The 20,578-nt window shown below is 29.3% G+C and overlaps 1 long non-coding RNA gene across 2 annotated transcripts in view; it reads left to right on the top strand.

Moving 5' to 3' along the window:
- The window catches only part of LOC119607928, a 120,330-nt gene that overhangs the window by 22,423 nt on the left and 77,329 nt on the right, over positions 1-20,578 (top strand). For both annotated transcript variants that reach the window (XR_005231773.1, XR_005231772.1), the window contains one exon: positions 4,917-4,927. This is a non-coding gene — a long non-coding RNA (uncharacterized LOC119607928). The remainder of the gene's footprint in view (positions 1-4,916; positions 4,928-20,578) is intronic.

Raw genomic sequence — 20,578 nt, 5'->3', positions numbered from 1 at the left:
AAAAGGAGTTGTTGGGCCAACAAATACTTTTTCAATGGCTCTTTTTTTCTTGCCGTAGTTGGACAGGCAGTAAAGTAAATACAGATACTGAAAATGTTTTATTTCAAAGATGGTTGTTTATACCAGTCGCTTTTTTTTTGTTTTGCTGTAGATTGATTGATAAAAATATCACAACAAGATAAAGTCATAATTTTTATTATTATTTTTTTTTTTTATTTTCATGCATAAACTTTCCCCTTTTAGGAAAAAAGCTAAATAATAAAACATTATTTATATAGAGTTGTATGTATGTATGTGTATAGTATATAAATGTAAACAGGACATCATATCTGTTGGCTTGTTTATGACGAACGAAAATAACGCAGTATAAAAGTAAAAGCTTGATTCTATTTGTTTGTATTGGCTGTTTTATTATAAACATACAATTTTTTTGTTATGAAAACCATTTATAAACTTTCAGGGTTGATATCTGCAAAATTTCATATGTACGAAAAAAACAAGAAAAACACCAGAAACAAACAAAAAACAAGACATACTTTTGGCTGCTATCAGTTTAAACATTTTTCATAATTTCAACCATATTTTGAGCAAAAAAAAAACAGCAACAACAGAAAAATAACACTGGGAGTACTATATACAAGTTGTAACAGTATCAGCAGCAGCTGAATGAATGAATGGAAAGTGTGTATTTTTATGATATGTCAAAAAATTGTTACCCCAAAATGAAAACATGCTGCAATATTGGTACCACAAATTCAACCACAATGCCTCCATTTTTAAATAAAAAACAAGTAGACAAAAAAATTTAAAAAAATAACACCAAAATGAAAACAAGACTTTATCCGTTTTTTTTTTTTTTGTATAACACATCTTGGAATAATTTGATTTTGTTGTTGCTGTTTTTCATCATCATCTTTTAGCCAAGTGAGTCAACATAATGTGAAAGTATTGGTGTATGAATCCTTTTCATAAACGCATCTATATAGACATACTTGTATATGATAGTATTTTTACGTAAAACAAAAACAAAAAAAAAAACTAGCATGATTTCACATTGCATGTGCCACAACAACATGCTACATGTTCGAGTTTATTGCCACTTTTGGTAAAACTTTTGATTTCTCTTTATACAATTTTTGTTGCAAAAATACACATGCATTCATGCAATATTGCTTTTGGCTATACATATGTATGTATATGTTGTTGATGTTGCCAAAAACTCGACAAAAATTGCAGCCACAATAGCAATTACAGCAGCAGCTACAATAGCAACAACAGAAAGAAAAACTCAATGACAACGAAAACCATATGCAATTGCAATTTAGTTCAGCTAAAGCAAAGTAGCACATCAACCAAATTCCACCCACCAAATGTTCGATATAAATACCAAAGAAACATATAGAAATTGAATCTGATATATATATTTTTTTTAAATAAATTTTACTGAATGTTATACATTTGCTGTTTTTGTTTTTTTTAGATTTTTTTCAATATTGATCTCAATAAGTGTAGCTTAAAATTACATTTATTTGTACACTTTATAATCTGTAAATAAACAGTATTCATTTGTTGTTTGCTTTTAGTAAAAATGATTTTGTGAAAAGTATAGAACAATAGAAAGTTTATTAAATTGCAATAATCATACGGATATTTTTTCAATAACTAAATATAAATTAACACTACCAGAGACTTAAATATTGAGAAGAAAATAAAGTTATATTTGAAAAAATAATGAAATAACCTAAACATACAATACAAAGAACTTCAAACTGACTGAAAATCGATTGTTTGTGAGATACATCCCGAAGGTATGTTCGAACCAAAATCTGTTCTCGTTCAGAATGATCTAGAGTTTTGAAATCTTAATTTATAACTCAGAACATACCTAGTAGCCCTCGTATTATTAAATGACATGTTATAACTAAACTTTTAATTAAACAATTAATTTGTTTGATTAAAATCTAATAAAAACATGTCATTTACAAACAAAGTTCCAAGAAAACAGCAAGTCACATAATTTATGCTTTACAAATGAGTAGTAACCTATTTTGTCTCTTATTTGTAAACATTCTATGACATATTTTTCTTGTTAAATATTTATGTATTTTTCTGTTGGTTTTTTTGTTTCTACGATCTCCCAAAGGATTAAAAATCATTATACACTCAAACAAACCTACAATAAACTAAACAATTCAATGTTGCTGTTGTTGTGTTGTTTTCTTTTTATTAGAAAAGGGGGGAAAGAGTTACTGTAAAAACAATTTGGTAAAAATTTATTTAACATTTTATATGTACAATAGCAATGTTCCCCCAATGCTAAACAACACCTTTGAACAACACTCCCCTCTGGTATAAAAAAGGGAAAAAAGATTAAAATGCTGCAACAACAAGAGGAGCAAGAGTATTTGAATTGTTATTTTGACTTTATGATTCTATCAAAATCGTTGCTGATGCATACAATATATGTTGCACATGCAACACACAAGTGCATACATATGTTTGTATGTGTCTAAGTTTAGTGTAGAGAGTTCATAGTAATAAAAAACCAAACAACTGCAACAATAAAGTTGTACTATTTGTATATGCAAAAGTCTGTCTGTCTGTTCGTTTGTCCGTCCGACCACTCGAACGCCAAAATGTCTATATCTGACTGACTATTTATTTTGTTGATGCACCAAAAACAACATCACTAGCAATAACAACAACACCATCAAAATGCAAAAAAAAAAAGAAATGAATAAAAGCAAAAATGTATTGAAAATAAAAACATTATTTAACAACAAATCTATTGAGCATTTTAAAATCATAAAACACATACACACAACAGCAAATTGTTGGGGAGTTAAACATTTTTGTAGTTGCAGTTGCTGTTGTTCAATTGTTGATGGCATTTAGCTGTAGTAGTAGTAGTTCGATTTGAGGTATGAGTATTTGTAGCAGGAACAATTTTTGCGGTTGTATACTGCAATGTGTGCTTTGGACATATTCAAATATATTGGCGTTGCATCGATTTGTCATTTTGACGCTTTTCAAATGCAACATAAAACGCTGGCATATGTCAGTTGATGTCTTTACCGGTAGATGTTAAAGTGAAGTACGCGAAAGAGAGATAGACAGTTAGTCGGACAGATGGATAGATGAATGGGACAGGGAAGTTGTTAAAAAAAGCGCCAGTTGTTTTAAAATTTATACTAAATTGCATCGCGTATAATTTATTGGCAAGGGTCTTAAATTACCACTGCACTCACTACTAGTAAACGACTGACGCTTTAGCTCACCATTTGACACACTCTCGTACATAACATCAGCAATATGTTTGTTTGTGTCTGTTGTAGGTATGTATGTTTGTGTTTGTTGCTTGGTTGGTTGGTGTGTTAGTAAGTATTTGCTTTTTGCATCCTTGTCCATGGTATTGTAATGCATTTTCTATTATTTATCAACAGCAGGCTTAACAACACAACCAATAAAAATATTCTTGTTCTTCTTGCTTTTATTTAAAGTCCACTCTATAGACACCAGCTCCTCCCTGCCATTCCATAGCTCATATTTTATGTCGGGTTGTGTTTGTATGTATACCTATAAATGAGCGTGTATTTGATTGTGCATTTTTATGGGGTATTGGAATTTTTGATTGATTTTAAAAATTCCACGATTTATGTTTGCCATTTTTGTATTGTACGCTCGTACATCATACACAATGCAGTTGCAGCAGCAAACTTATTCATTTTATATGCATGTTGATAAAATGTGTTTGAATATGTCTAACCAGGAGTATTGACGGTAGTTATACCCTACTCTCGAAAGGAATTTGGACATCTTACTGACAGATTTCATAATACTCAGTTTCAGAATTGATCTAATTAAATCTTACACATCATTTTTACATTACATAGAAATTTAACTAGTTTTAGGAGACAGTAGATGATTGATTTTTCAACAGTAGGGGTTTCACAGGATCTAACACAGTGCATTTCATTCTGTAGCAAATTTTCTCAATAAAATTTTGCACTTTTATCACTACTCTTTGTGTTGTAGCTTTTAGTAATAGTAGTTTGTAATACAACTACGTTTGTGTATGTATTTCTATGCATTTACACCACCAGCATACTTGTAGTTTGTACTTTATATCCAGCAGTTTTCACAGGGACTCTTTTATGTTTTTGGACCATTTCATATGACCCGTAGATGCGTGTTCGTTGGAGGACAGATATAAAATTAACAGTTACTTCAGTGTTGCCAATAGTCGCTGAGAGTAATACAACTACTCTGACTTTTTCCTAGGACAATCACTTTTTCACAACATCAACCTCTAGAACTGCAGGGTACATACATATACAAATAATACATAGCATGCAGTAAAGTTTTAACTATATTTTATTTTTTTCATTTGTTTATTCATTCATCCGGTTGTAGTTTTTATTTCGTTTTAAATTTTTTTTCTGTTATAGTTGCTGTTGTCTTTTTTTGTGTTTCAGTTTTCGTAATTTTTAATAGTCCTTTGGGAAATTTTTGTTGCTGGTTGATGGTATAAATATGTGCACTAATGGATGAAATTAATTATTCACTGTCACAAGGCTTAAAGTATGACAGTTCTACATACACATTCATACGTTTTACACACGTACAAACACGCACAAATATTGAAAAAAAGCACAACAATATGTTAAGTTCAAAAAGATGTTGCATGCAGCATTAAAGCAATAAATGAATAAAAAAATGTGTTAATGAAATGTTAATTTGACAATATCTAGAGTAAAAAACTGAAAATAATTTATTTTAGTTTTATTTTTTTTGCATTTTTTAGATATGTTAAGGGGTTTTAGAGTTCCTTTTTTTAATTACATAGTAAATTTATTTAAAAACCAGTGTCAAAGCAACTTTAACTAAAATGATGTATTTTTTTTTCTATATTTCAGATAAATTAGAGGTAAGTACAACACCCATTATTAATAAAGAGGAAAACTGTATTATTTTCCCGATTCCGTCTGTAACACATGAAAATAGTATATTGTTTTCCCGATTCCGTCTGTAACACATGAAAATTGTATATAAACAGGGTACTAAAGACAATCTATTTATACACGCCTACTAGTCCATATGGCTGTCCGTCCATCTGTCTTAACATAAAGCTAAATATCTGAAAATACGTTCAATACCCACCATTAATAAAGAAGGGGACTATATTGTTTTCCCGATTCCGTCTGTAACACATGAAAATGGTATATAAACAGGGTCCTAAAGACAATCTAGTTATAGACGCCTACTAGTCCATATGGCTGTCCGTCCATCTGCCTTAACAGAAGGAGCTAAATGTCTAAAATTATGGTATTCAAGATGGGCAATATCTATACACCATTTCACATAGTTTACAATTTATTTACAATAATTTGTTTGCAAGATATCTATATTGCAAATAAAATAACATTTTCAAGACATCAAATAAAATAACATTTTCAAGACGTGTACATTACTGTAAGTGAAAACATGTTATTTGTTGGAAAAAAAATGGATTCAGTAGAACTTTTGTTTATCTTTATTATCCTAAAATACTTTTTCAAATCTGTTAAGTATTAAACTTTGCAGGTGTTAATTCTATTTGAACTTTGATATATCCTTATTCTCTAAAAAAATCTGTTGCTTCTTTTCATTCGTTCATTTTTGAAGCATTCCGAAAAAAATACTTATCAGATAATTTGTTAGAACAACAAAATAAATTGCACTATGGGCTTAATATTTTGCCACCCCAGCCTTATTTTCTCACTTCAAAAACGATTATCTAGATGAAATTGAGGATGAAAACACCTCCTAAATATTTCTTTGATTTTTTCACTTTTTTTTTTTTTTTGTCTGCGAACATTTTTTTCGTTATCTGTTTATCAAACATCACTAGTTCCATTTTCATGTACTATATTGTTCAGTGTTTTCAAAGTTTTTTTATCTAAACAAAATATCTGGGTAACAGTAACAGTAGCAGTGTTAGTGTGTGTGTGTGTTTTAGTATTTATTATATGGTATTGGTGTGTGTGTGTCCTTTTTTGAAAATCTCGCTCTTCCGGTTTGTATGTTGTCATCCTTGTTTTGGGTTTTATGTTTATTGGTTTCATTACTTTTTCATATCATGATATTTATCTAGATAGTCGTCCACTCTGTCCACTGGTTTTAGGTTCATGTTCATGATATGAGTATGTTTTCTTTTAAGATAATCAAGGGTTAATGTTTTCTCATAGATTTAGATTTGTTTTAAGCACCGAAATTGGGGAAAAAACAAAATCAGGTTGTTTTGTTTTTAGCATTGTTAACAATATTTTACTACTATTTTATTACATTTTATCTGATTCTAAAAATAGAGCGCTCTTAACATTTATTATTTGTGTAGTTTTACTTTATGATGGGATCTTTTGCTTTCCTTTTCTTTTTTCATTGTCTCATTTTGTCTATTCCATTTCCTTTTCCAAGCTCGTTTTGTTATCGATTGTTTGTTGTTTGTAGCTAAAAACAAACACTTGTCGTTTTCGTTTAAATTAATTTACATTTTAATGCTTTCGACGCTTTATGCATAAAAAAAGCTTCTTTTGCTTTTCTATTCAATGGCTGGTTTGTTGGAGATAAATGAACGATGTTGTAGACACTTGAAAACCAGGAAATTATGCACGTATAAGCATGAATTGAAAACGTATCTGGGACTTGTATGCTCCTCGTATATACATATATATTTATTTATCTATCTTAGTAGGCGGTCGCCATTGGCAGCCGCTGTTTCTTTTTCTGTCGTTGAAGGTGGTCTAGGAGACATGTTTATCCATAAACATTAGCATTTATTTCCTCTTGTTTATACATTTATTCGTTTCACCTTAGATTCGAAATACAACATAAAGTGGAAAAAAGGACCTGTTTCTTTTTCATTTCATTACATTTGACTGTCATCATTGGTAGTGTCACCACAATTTTAATTCGGAAATATACGAAAAAGAAACTAAATAACAATGAATTCTTAACGAGATCTCATCAAAAGCGTTAGAGTAAGAGGCGCTATCAAACTGCCGCTACGTGACTGTTTCATTGTTTTAACAAATGACTAACAGAAAAAAATAGAACCAATTGTTGTTTTTTGTTAATAAAAGCCTAGTAAATTTTCTGTTTTTTCGTTTTTAAGACTCTCTTCTTTATTTTTGTGCCATAATTATCATTTGTTATTTGGTATAATTATTTGTTTACTCGAACAGGAAATAAGGAAATTAAACATTCTTGTCAACACTCTCATATATATTTTACAGACAAACACACTCAAACACACACATTTTATGAGACATACATACTCCTAAATATTTTATTTATTTATAACAAAAATAGTTTTATTTTCATTTTAAAAATGTTATGTAAAAAGGTTTTTCATTAAATATTATTAATAGTCGTTATGTAGTTATTGTTGTTTGAGTATAGAAGTATTTAGTAGTTTGTTTTCATTTATTAGTAATAACTATTTTAACAAAAAGTTACAAACAGGACAACCAAAAATTCAAAACGATATCAAAATTGTTTTAAAGTGCTAAAAAATTAATACATGAGTTTTTTCAACAAATTTCAGGTTTTATATTTTTGGTTACCCTGGTTATAAATTTCAATAATTTAAAGTTCTGTAAATATTCTTTCTTAGTTACTCCCATTTAGTTACTTTTTTAACTGCAGTTCTTGTATTGAGATATAGTATTTCTTGCTTTTTATGGCCAAAGTTTCTTGGTATTTTTATCACAAATTCAGATTGTGGTTGGGAAAAAAGGGAGAAAAAAATTAAATATTTTTGTGTTTAATTTAAATAATATGTAGAAAATGTTGCAAAATTGCAAATGAAAATAAATCAAATGAATTGCCAAGAAAATTGTTTTTCGGAATTATTTTGAAAGCAGACTTCAATATTAAGATTTAAAATATTTTCATAAATTTTGCACCAAAAACATTTAGATAACATGATGGCAGAAAAGTCATAAGTTCAATAAAATCATATATAATTTATATTATTATTCTGCTGTGCCGATTCTTATATACCCTTCACCACTATGACATTCTTAAATCTTTTCTTACGTTTTACATTTTTTATATAAGAAAATACGGATTTTATTCATAAATTGCATCACGCCCCTGGTTTTGGCAGACAGACAGACAGACAGACAGATAGATAGATAGATAGATAGATAGATAGATAGATAGATAGATAGATAGATAGATAGATAGATAGATAGATAGATAGATAGATAGATAGATAGATAGATAGATAGATAGACGGACAGACAGATAGGCCTGCTGTGATGGAAAAATCTAATCAGGTGAGATTTGAGTTTAGCGCAGCTCGATCTTTTAGAAAAAAAGATAGTTCTTGATAATATCCGTTTGCCTGTGAGCAAGCTATCATCAAAATCACGACAAAAACACATGACTATTCCTATATTTATATATATCGGATAACGTAATCTGTAGTATGTATAACTAAAAGAACTGTAATTCGATTTATTTTCTTATTCCAACAATTTAATTTTTTCTGAAAATTTAAATCAATTCAATGAATGAAAGTTTATGATTAAAATACTTCAATTTCAACAAGTTTAGTATTATTCTTATTTTCTGAAAAGTAAATACATAAATACTTTTCTAAAAAACAAACAAAATTCAGCACTTTTTCTCTCGTTTTCATTTATGGTAATTAAAAAAACATGACCATAAACATTCCTGTTGTTTTTGGCCTCTTATAATGTGCTGCGCCAAAAAAAAAAAAAAAAAACAAAGAAAAAACGGGAAAAAGGATCACAAAATTGCATGTATGCTGCGAGAACGAGTATTTTTAATCGAGTTTATTATTTAAATGGTTGTTGGCACGAGGCAACAAAAGAAATATTTTTTAAATGTTTTGTAAACTTTCGGCGAACTTGAACTTCAATAAATGCTGTTGTTTTGCAGACTAAATGTAAACTTTACAGTTTTTTTTTTTTTTGTTTGTTAAATCCCAAGTCTCATACAATTTAAACTGCCCCTGCCTTAAAACTGTAACACACTTGGTGGTTTGGTGGAAAATATTGTGGAATGAAATAGAAGGGGCGAAAAAAACTGCTCGTGTTGTTTGAAAAATACACACTATTAAAATTTTGTGATGCAGTATCAGCCCGTATTTAAATTAGAAAGTAAACAAAAGCGACAAATTTATGTAATTGAAATAGCAGACATGGTTGATGCTGCTGCTGATACGGCTGATATGCATTCAGTTTAAAAGTAGAGATATGGTGGCTAGGCCGATGCCGCTGCTCTTGCCTGCTGTTGAAATTCAAACATACAGCAGAGTCTATGCAAACACTTGGCTTAAATCAACAACATATAACGAATAGATGGAGAAAAAAACATATAACACACATACAATACAACAAAAAACTGAAATTTTACAGTTAAAAAATGAAACGTTATATTCGTCCTAACTGAAATAGAGTTTAAGCAGTTTTCAAACAGTTTTCATTACAACATTGAATCCTTCTCTTACTCTTGGGCTAAAGCCATCAGGGCTTTTAGAAAAAATTCTTCTTGTTGTTGTCGTCATCGTATTCATTTCTGAAAATGAAAATGGCTCGTTTTTATTTTCAAACAATTACGAGAAATATGTACATATTCCATATACAATATTTTCTTTGAGTTGTGTCAGTTGCTGATACAATAAGTTTTAGACAATTAAAGCGAATTTTAAATATACTACAGAAAAAATGCTATGTACATTTACCAAATAACATACTTTTTAATGTTTACTACATATCAATTTCAATACTCAGAACGTAGTCTAATAATATGTTATTAATAACGTGTTATACAAAGAATTATTGTAATTCTCATTTAGTTGATCCATTAACAATCCAGACTTAATAATATTTTAAAAAGTTGCAATTGTCGCAAATAAAATATTGAAATAAATATACATTTCAACTTTATAGTAGGGCTCACAGAAAAAAGGGTAATGAATGAAATCATTTTGGGTTTCTACGACGACTTTGTGAATATGAATTTTTGAGACATGTTATACACGATTTTTCTATCGTTGTACTTTTTTCTCCAACTTCCAACAGCACTATTCAGCAACATTTGTTTATAGCAATATATTTGGTTGTTATGAATCGCGTGTTGTTTTACAACAGCAACTACATCATTCACTACAACAACAACTACTACTACTACTACAATTACGCTGTTGTTGTCTACAGCTTCAAATGAACTTTCAACTTTAGAGAAATATGACTCTTTATGATTTTGCACGGCCATCTTCCCTTTCTTTAGATAATTTTTGTATCTTTGTCTTTTTTTAGTTTAAGCCAAAAAATATTGTTTGTTTATAAGTATGTAAATATGTGTGAATATACATATGTATATATATTTATAAGGATAATTGTATATGTGTGAGTAATGATGTTAGTCTTTATACAAATATATTTATATGTCGGATGTTGGTGTTGTTTTTCTCTTTATTGTATTGCAGCTACAACATGTTTTTCTATGTATTTTATTTATAAAACGGATATAACAAGATTTTGTTATTTTTCGTTTTTCTTCATTTTATTATTTTTGTTATTTTTAAATTATTTGTCTAAAAAACGCTTGTTTTTATTGCTATTGTTGTTGTTGTTGCTGCTAATGTTGTTCTATTCATTGTTTCTGTTGCTGCTGTTGATGTTGTTCTTGTTTTTGGGGAAATGAACAACAACATTTTAGCATTTTGCGATTTTACTAGTATATTGTTATAAAGGAGTAAAGTGCTTGTCTGGTATTTTAATAAATTTTTCATTTTTATATATATTTTGTCTATACATATTTTTATATTTTATTATATATGTATGTATTTTGTTTTATTTTCATTTTGTTGTTTATTTATTAGTTTGTAGTCTAGAGTGTGTGTGTGTATGTCGAGACTGTAAATCCAAAAAAATAAATGTGAAAAGGATTGTTGCTGAATTTTAAAAGCAATATGCTTGATTAAATTTAATAGAAATTTTGATTCTCATTGTTGTTGTTGTTGCTGTTTTTGTTTCTGACGAAAAACAAATTTGCTAAATTTAATTCACCGAATACAAAATTATACTGACAAATTGTACTCAAAGCACTTTATGTCGATTTAAATAAAAAAACTTAGTTTTTTGTTTAATTTGTTATTAGATAAGAGAAAAAGTAATTTATTTTGTAAATTGCAAGTATATTTTTATACCCTTCACCTTCGTGAGAGGGGTATATATAAGTTTGTCATTCCGTTTGTAATTTCTACAATATAATTTTCCGACCCTATAAAGTATATATATTCTGAATCCTTATAGATAGCGGAGTCGATTAAACCATGTCCGTATGACTGTCTGTCTGTGTGTTGAAATCAATTTTCTAAAGACCCCAGATATCATTGGGATCCAAATCTTCAGTAATTCTGGGAAACAAGCTTTCCAGAAGTTTTATTTTCAATCAGCAAAATCCATCCATAAATAACGGAGATATGAGCAAAAATCCAAGACAACCTCTGAAAAATGGGAATGTTAGTACATGAAAGGAATAAAATAATCCTTGTATACTCATTCTAAGATGATATAGCTATGTCTGACCATCTATCCGGCTTGATATGATCTCAAGGACAATAGGGCAATGCTTTATGTTGAAAATTATTTGGCTAAATGGGAAAGGGTATATATAATTTTGAACCAAAATATTTGAAACACATTGTACCGATATATTTCTCCACTATTACTACAATCTCAGTTGAACTAATTTTCTTACAAAAGCAAATTTTTCTCGGACCACTCAAAGAGGCCATTACACATACATACATACATACATGCATACACAGAGGGAAAAAGAAATATACAGGCCTGGTACCAAATTGACACAAAATAATTTTTTCAATACCCTCCATTGTCGAAGTATATTCATACGTACGACAACACTATGTAATGTTGTCAACATTGCAACAATTCGTTGTCGAAATCTAAATTTTTGACAACGGATGTGTATACGTTGCTTTGTCAACATTACATAGTGTTGTCGTACGTATATATATATACTTTAACAACGGATGTTATTGAAAAATTATAAACTCTTTGGTGTCAATTTTGTACCAGGCGTGTATATTTCCTTTTCCCTCTGTGTACTTTAGTTATTTGCTTATAAAATTTGCTTTATTCTAAAAACCCAATAAAAATATTATTTTCCTTTTTTCAAGATTTTTGGTTTTTGTTTAAAAACCACATAATTTTATATCATTAAAATTAAATACCTTTTGAAAAGAAAATATGCTTTTCAAACCGAAATATTTTAGTCCATTATATACGTTATTTTCTTAGTATGAGTTGAAAATAGTAAAGTACATTATTATACTTGAACATTATGGAACGTTGTATAGTTGTTTCAAGGAAAAGGAGAAACAACTTGAATTCAAAGTAAAAAATAGAAAAAAAAAACACACATAAAGGTCTAGCTTAAGGGCAGTTAAGTTCAAATTGCAATACAAAATGAACTTCTAACTCATGTTTATTACAAAAAAAAAGGAACATATATGAACAAAAATATACACATTTAAACACATACACCGCATAGTAAAGTATATTTTATACAAATATAAAAAATACTTTAAAAATACACACAATCTCACATATTGTAGATTTTCTGCAAAAAACAATTTGAAAATGGTATAAAAAGTAATAGAAAAGAAAATAGCAAAATGGTAATTTTACCCTAAATTTAATGTTGATATTAAAAGCCATACAGGAAATTAAGAAGAGGCCTTTATGGCATTAGATATCAGTTAATTTATGACTATATGGCACTTAACTCATTCTCCTTCTCATGGAAATATACTCATTTATTTAATTTTCTCTCCCCCAGCCTGTTGGTTAAAAACAAACTTTAAAGATTTGTTGTGTAAAAAAATCTTAAAATTGTGTTTTTAAGAAATTTTTGAAATACAAGGATTGCTTTCTTTCTAAAGAATTTCTTTAATTTTACTCTTTTTTATGGCAGAATTTCACAATGAAATATTTTAGGAAAAATAACAAAAAAAAAAAAAATAACAACATATGGTGACAAAGTCATTTAACATTATGTTGTGCATAATAAACAGTTTATTTAGCTGGAGAATTTTATTTATTTCGGTGTTGAGAAACGTATAAAAATACCATAAAAGTGTCTTGATAAACATACTTAAGGATTTAGATTTGGCTGTCCAAACACTTGTCATGAAATTAAATTACATTCACACATTTGTATTTGTATGCTCATTTACATACTTAAAAGTATCCTGCAGAGGTCTGGTGTAGAGGGTATGACCGTAAGGCTAAATGCTGGGGGCACACACAGTTTAAGTTTGTCTAAATGAAAATTTGTAAATTTGTATTAACAAATTTTGAATGACAGAGACAGCAACTAGGTAGAGGTTATGATTTGTATATAAATATGGTCTATTTGAGTATATATCGAGGAATAAGCATTTCTCATTGAAAATCCTGAATTCAGGATTTCAAAAGAAAGAAATTTCCCAAAATTATTCTATGATAAAATTCTGGATGAGAGTATTGCCTAAATTCTTGATTTTAACAACTACAAAACCGCGATCTCGCTAATTATAATAAAATCTAGGATTCGTTATTTCCTAAAGGTTTTATGTTCTTTCTTAAAAGAAACTTATGAAAAAAACATTCTAACTCCACCCAAAGACTATAATGGCGACGTCTAAGTAAATTTTTCTCCAAAAATTATCTTTCTAACGCGATTAAATGTCAGGTTTGCATTAGAACCTTCACAGCCAAATTTTTCACTCTTGCTAGTTTTTAAAAATATAATTAATAAGTCGTTTCAATATGTTTCATTTCTGCTGTCATTATGTCAACTGCAGAGTTCAATGAACTATTCTATAATTCAGGCCCTTATTTACTTGTTACGTCCTTATGTTGTGTTGGGGATAGAAAACGTACTTTGTTAAGGGAAGAGATGACTACACAAATGTTTGCGTAAATTGTTTAAAAACGATTTCACAACTAATACGTATGACTATTTCTCATACTCACCACTCATTGAAGCATCGATACAGATGTTTTAATTATTAGGCTGATACAGATTTGGATGGTTTTAAAATTTTCAAAAAAAAATCTATTCATGTATACATTCAAAACTGAAATATTTTTAAACCTTCTGAATTTTTAAAGAATTTTTTATATTTTCATTAAAAATATAAAGCATATAGTGTAGATTTTCCTGTGAAGGTGCATTAGTTTGTGTCCGTCCGAACTTGGGGTTCATCCTCATATTATTTTCATTAATTCATTCAGTTATGTGTTTGTAACTTAAACTCTTCTTAAAAAATTATATAAGATATTTCTAAAATATAAAATAAAATTATTTTAACTCTTTAGAAGCAAATATTCTAGCATTACCTTAAATTATGTCCTTGCAAACTTCTTCTGCGCTTAGACACTTCCCTACTATAACCTTAAATATCCTCTTACTCATTGCCAGTAATTTAAAAACATGGACTAAGGCTGTGAAACCTATTTATAATGTTACAGATATGAATGTGTATATATTCTTGATATGCATCCTTTTTTTAATATTGTAGTTCTGTTTAAAATTTTGTTTCAAAATAGAAAAAAACACTTGACAAAAGAAAATTCAATTCATTTTCTACTAATAGCAGACACAAAGTCCATATTAGTGAAAGAGAAAGAAGAAACATTTTTTACTTTACTTACTTTACAGCTTTGGTTTGTTGGGCAGAAGAAAGAAAAAACCAAAGGATCTCTGTTACACATTTTTATTTGTGTATGTAGATTTTATGTTTTGTTTTGATATTTTCTAATTTTTTTACTTTTTTTCATTTTGTATTTTGGTAACCAGCCATACCCTAAGGATATTTTGACTACTTTTCTTCCTTCACCCCAAAAAGTTTTCTAAACTTAAACTGTTTAGTCATGAAGTCAATTTAAAGAGACAAATACACACATATTTTCATACAAATATAGAAATACTAGTACATAAAAGGACACAATTCATTCATAATAAGAGTTACTAGCTCCAGTAGGTGGTTATGTGTGGGTGTGTATCTGTGTGTGCGTATTAGTTTATAAGTAAGTGTCTTTTGTTTGAATGTAAATATTGTCTGATGATGCTTAGGGGGGAATGTTGTATGCCTTTTTTCCCGTACTGTATTTGCTCGTTGCCATATTGCATTTATGTACTTTTCAAGCTATTAAAAGGTTAGAGCAAATACTCTCAAATATAGACTGACTAAATGAAATGGAGTATAAAACCTTTCCCCTCTTAAACATCAACAATGTACAACCAACTAACCCTTGCAAAAAAAAAAAACATATGTTGCTGGTCTCCCCATTTAGAACAAGTGGTGAGTGCTCAGGAAGGACAAAGGGTAACCAATTCAAATAGCAATTCTACCACGCACTATTACTGATATTTGTTTGTGCTGGAGATTATTAAAGATGAAACGAATGTTAATGTAAATTATGATAATTTTAGTTAAAATATGCACATAATTTACACAATATTATTTAATATACAAATAGAAAATATTATTTGCTCTTCTTGCCAAGAATTGGTTATACCTTTCAATTTTAATTAAAATTTCTTTCTTTCCTTAATAGTGTTTATATAAGTATATTTTAATGTTTTGTTTTTGTAAAATTCCTATTTTGTTAGGGATTATGATTAAAATCAATGACCAGAGGGTATTTCCTATTTTTCCATTACCAATTTTGTTTTGTCAAATTATTCCTTAAATAAGTGTGTCAGTCATTACAACAATCCCATTCAGTCACTCATTCACCCATTCAATTCATTCAATCAGCACATGATGACATGCATTACAAACAAACTGCCTTTAAAGACGAAATTTTCATTTTCATAAAAATGGAAATCCGATTTTCAGTTTAGGGAAAATATGTACAGAAATTATATATAACAAGTAGACACTCTATCGACTTATGCAGCCATACATTCATACACACACACACACACTACACCCATAGGAAGTGATTGTATGTTGGTGTATGTGTTTATGGCAATGACATTTGCTAACAACCTGTCCAAAACTGATGGACTGCCTGACAGTTTTAGGCAGACTTCATATATTTTTATATATAGACTCACACATACACCAGGTAAGATATTTAGTTGATTTGAATGTATGTGTAATGTCCTTGCACTATTTATGGTTGGATGTGTGTGTGTATGTCTATACATAGTTGATTTTCTGTGCAAAAATTATGAAAACAAAAACTTAAGAGGATTACTTTATTGACTGATATTACTAAAGCGTATGGATGTATATAGAGTTAGAATTGCTGGATTCCTTTTTTAGTAGGTACCCATTGTTGTTGCTATTATAGTTGTTGTAGTAAAATTTGTAGTACCAGTATTTACCGTATGCCAGTCAGTCAGTTGGTTTGTTTTGTTTTCTAGTACAAGAGGATTTTGAAAACGAAAATATATTTAACAAATTAAATTAAAATAACAATTACAACAAAGTCTTATGTTATTGCTATTGCTGCTGTTCTACTGATTTTGTTCACAGGGCTTAAGTAAAGAACATGATGACAGTTGTAGAGGTAAAATTACACTGCCAAAAAATATGAGATATACCAAGCTACCAATTAGATAATGTTTTTTCTATAAGTTTTTTAGTAATACTTGTTAGATTGAGGAATTTCAGAATTAAACTAACGATTCACCTCAAAATCATTATATGCGATGTAAACCACAGCATTTCAATGTGAAGAGTGACATTTGAAATGTCCCTTCACATCTTGTCTTTTCTTGTCCTAACCTAGTTTACCGAGCAAGGTGACGATGACCATACATACACCCGTTGTAGTGTAGCAGACCAGAGTCGCTGGTGGGAATCGAACCCACAATCCCTTAGACTGACAGACTAGCACACTACCAACTAGTCTACCGAGGCATCCGTCATAAAAGGATTTTGGAACTATATTTTCTCTGTAGTTATTTGTGTCCCTCAAAAATTACTCCAAATTTTATAAAGAGTATTAAAACGATTTGATCTAAAGTTCGTTACAAATACCTTCCGTGTGTGTCAACAGCCTATAACAGGTTTTATATAAAGTTATCTGACTAAAGTTTTCTCGTATAGAGAGGGTATCATATGGTTCCACATATTTGTCTTAAATTCTAAATTTGTTTGTAATTTACAGAATAGAAATGTTAATTTCTCTGAAGTATAATTTTAATTAACTGTTCGTATATTCCAGTTAACTTGGAGACACAGATTGGTCTAATAAATTATCAGAAAATATTGCATTACGAAAACACAAAATAAATAATATATTTTTATACTTTTGTTAAAAAAAAATCCTTTTTTAAATAACTTTTTCTCTAAGTGTTTTAAAGTACTTTTGCCCAAACAATAAGAGAGTTATTTAGTTAAACAAGTTGACTTTAGTGAAAGTGCAATTACTGGAAAAACCCCTACGTACCAACAAAATAAACGAACAGGGATTATAAGCAGGTACTTAAATATTAACAAGAACAGATTAACAACTACTACAACTGCAGTTTTTGTGTTTTAAATATTATTGAAAAGCAATCCTGTGAGAAGGAAAAAAACACAAAAACGTAAATCAAACAGCTGCTGTCGAAACAAAAGGATTAAGCTAGTAAATATACACGCCTCTAAAAAAATTAATTGCAACAATGATGTTTTCAAAAGTATAATTAAAATAATTTATTATAATTACATAAAATAATATACTGCAACTGCTAAATAAAAACAGCAAGAAAATGAGGCAACAATAATAAATTAAAATATTGTCTAATTACTTAAAGTGCAATATGCAGACAAACAAATATAATTTATTTATGGACATGTCTTCATTATTAACTTATTGTCAGTCCGAACATACAATGTATTTTACAAATTTACACTTTATTTTATTTGCAAAACTTACACACTCATTTATTTATAGCTGTAAATGAATGTATAGACAAAAGCACAAATTCTCACACACAATTAACATATTGTACAATTATAAATATGTATCATAATTGTACTTATGTTCATATTGCCTTTAACTGCAATTGTAATTGTATCTGTAGCTGTGAATGTATCTTAAAGATTTATGTACTTGACTGATAAATTATAACTAAGTTATAATAAAATCCTTGCCATTAAACTCTTTCCCTAAACACCACTCATACCAGCAATTTAACCACCTCCGCAACCAATGAGTAAAGGTGGCTCAAGGATAATTGTGTATGTGTGTGTGTCTGTGCAAGTGTATTTAGCGCAGTGCAACAGCAGTTTATAAAATGTGTTTAGTTTAGTATGAGTGTTAATAACATTAATTAACGATAATCAAGTAGACACATAAAACATAAAACGCAATTATTTAAGCTGATTAACAAGTGTTGGTCAATCAGGTCCAAGTATGTGGTGTGGCTTTTGTAAAATCAATTGTTTGATGCTTAAACCAAGAGCTATGGGCAGTTTTTGCAATTGTAGCTAATAATTGTAAGCCATATTGAAAAGTTTACAACTCAATGAAAATTATAATATTCCATCTTTAAGCTAAATTCTATAGTGAGGTAGTTACATACATATACATACAGTTATGATTTATTTAATAACTTGATAATCTGTTTAATATGTTCTTTTGTATCTATATAGCTATTAACTCGTCGTAGTCGTATTTATGACGTATGATTGAGTCTTGTCTGCTATTAAATTTAATAACGTTAAAAGCCTTTTATACACATATAAACTTTATTGTTTTTGTTGCGGTTGTTGTTGCTATTGCAGTTGTTGCTGTTGAGGTTTATTCAACCTCAAAATGTCTAGGTTTTCACCAATAAACTTTACTTACAGAATCATCATCAAGTATTTAACGAAAATATGTTTTCATTGAACTTGTTTGCCAAAATCCTTTGCTGAGCTCTCTACACATTTTTTTATGTACATAGTATGTAGTTGTTTTTATTGTTGTTTGCTTGCTTTCATTTTGGATTTTTTATTGTTGCTGCTATTGCTATTGCTGCTGCTGTTTGTTGTGTGTTAGCAGCATTATTGCTATTGTATGCATTCAATGTCTGGCCACGTTTATTGTGGTTAAACCAATAAAATCGATTGATATTGGCTTGAGTTCACCGAATTTGATAGAGTTTCCCAATCTTTTTGAATAGAGAGTTAACTTTTGTCAAAGGGATTACATTTTGAATAGCAAACTGTTTAAAAGATCTTAGTCTGACTTTCTTCAAGTCTTGTAAATGGAATCATTGTAAGTCCGAAAGCGTAATAAAGGGTCTTAATGATTGGCGATGTTGTTGTAGTGATGTATTTCTCAATGCCCAAAACCGCATTAATGACTCAGATCGAATACATTCACAGAGATCTATGAAGATCGGTGATCTTTTAACTATTACTTTTCTCTTTTAAATATAATTATTGATAGTCATACATCGTAACTTAAAACGATTTGGGGATTTATTTCTGATAGATAACAGGTGAAAATATGTATGTCTTGATAAAGTTATCAACTCTTCGTAAAAGAGGGTCTTAATGATTGGTGATATTGGTGTGGTGACCAGAGATACAAGTCGATGCAAAATGATCGGCGGTGGCGGCGCAACCATTTTAGGTCGGCGACTGCGGCTTATTATAGAAAATATCGGCGGTGGCTAAATTGTCGGCTCAATTTAACTTTTTCTTCAGAAATTGACTTTATAATAGGGTTCTATAAGTCGATTTTCGAATAATCGACCAATTGACTTTTTGTTGAAAAAAGTCGAAAAGTCGAAGTCGACTATTTTGTTCCAAAAAATTCAATAACTCGACTATCTTCTATGAAAAAAGTCTAAAAGTAGACTTTGTAAATAAAAGTCAGAAAGTCGAAAAAAGTAGAAAAGTCGAAAAAGTCGGATAAAGTCGAAAAAAGTCGGGAAAAGTCGAAAACTCGAAAATAGTAGAAAAAAGTCAAAAATAGTCTGAAATTTTAAAAAAGTCGAAAACTCGAAAATAGCAGAAAAAAGTCTAAAATTTAAAAAAAAGTGGAAAGAAAGTCAAAAACACTAAAATAGTCGGAAAAACTAGAAAATAGTCAAAAAATAGTCGAAAAAAGTTGTAGGAAGTCAAAAATAGTCAAAAAGTCGAAAAAAATCGAAAAGTCGGAAAAAGTCGATAAATGTCGGAAAAAGTCGAAAAGTCGACTATTTATAAAATACTAAAAGTCGAAAAGTCAACTTTTAATTAAATGAAAAAAGTCGAAAAATCGACTTTTCATAAAATGCAAAAAGTCGAAAAGTCGACCTTTCGTTTCAACTATAGAAATCTACCTTATAAGCGTTTATTATATTGAAAAATCTCTGTATAATAGTCTGTTATATAGACACCTGTCTCTATATAAGTTTTTTCTGCAGAAAATGGACGTTATTATAGTAGTTATCACTATTTTAATATTAGCACAATATCGTGTGGCAACTCTTTTCAATTTGCCATAAGAATTAAAAATAGTGGCAACTCCGTTCAAATTGGTGAAATGCTTTTCTGAAATACATGTGCAATTCC

The sequence above is a fragment of the Lucilia sericata genome, unplaced genomic scaffold (genome assembly GCF_015586225.1).
Source record: "Lucilia sericata isolate MDLA Ls3-8-SP2 unplaced genomic scaffold, ASM1558622v1 Contig000762F_arrow, whole genome shotgun sequence".
NCBI classification, from domain to species: Eukaryota; Metazoa; Arthropoda; class Insecta; order Diptera; family Calliphoridae; genus Lucilia; species Lucilia sericata.
Note: the sequence above shows the minus strand (reverse complement) of the source record. Positions and strands in the feature narration are given on the sequence as shown.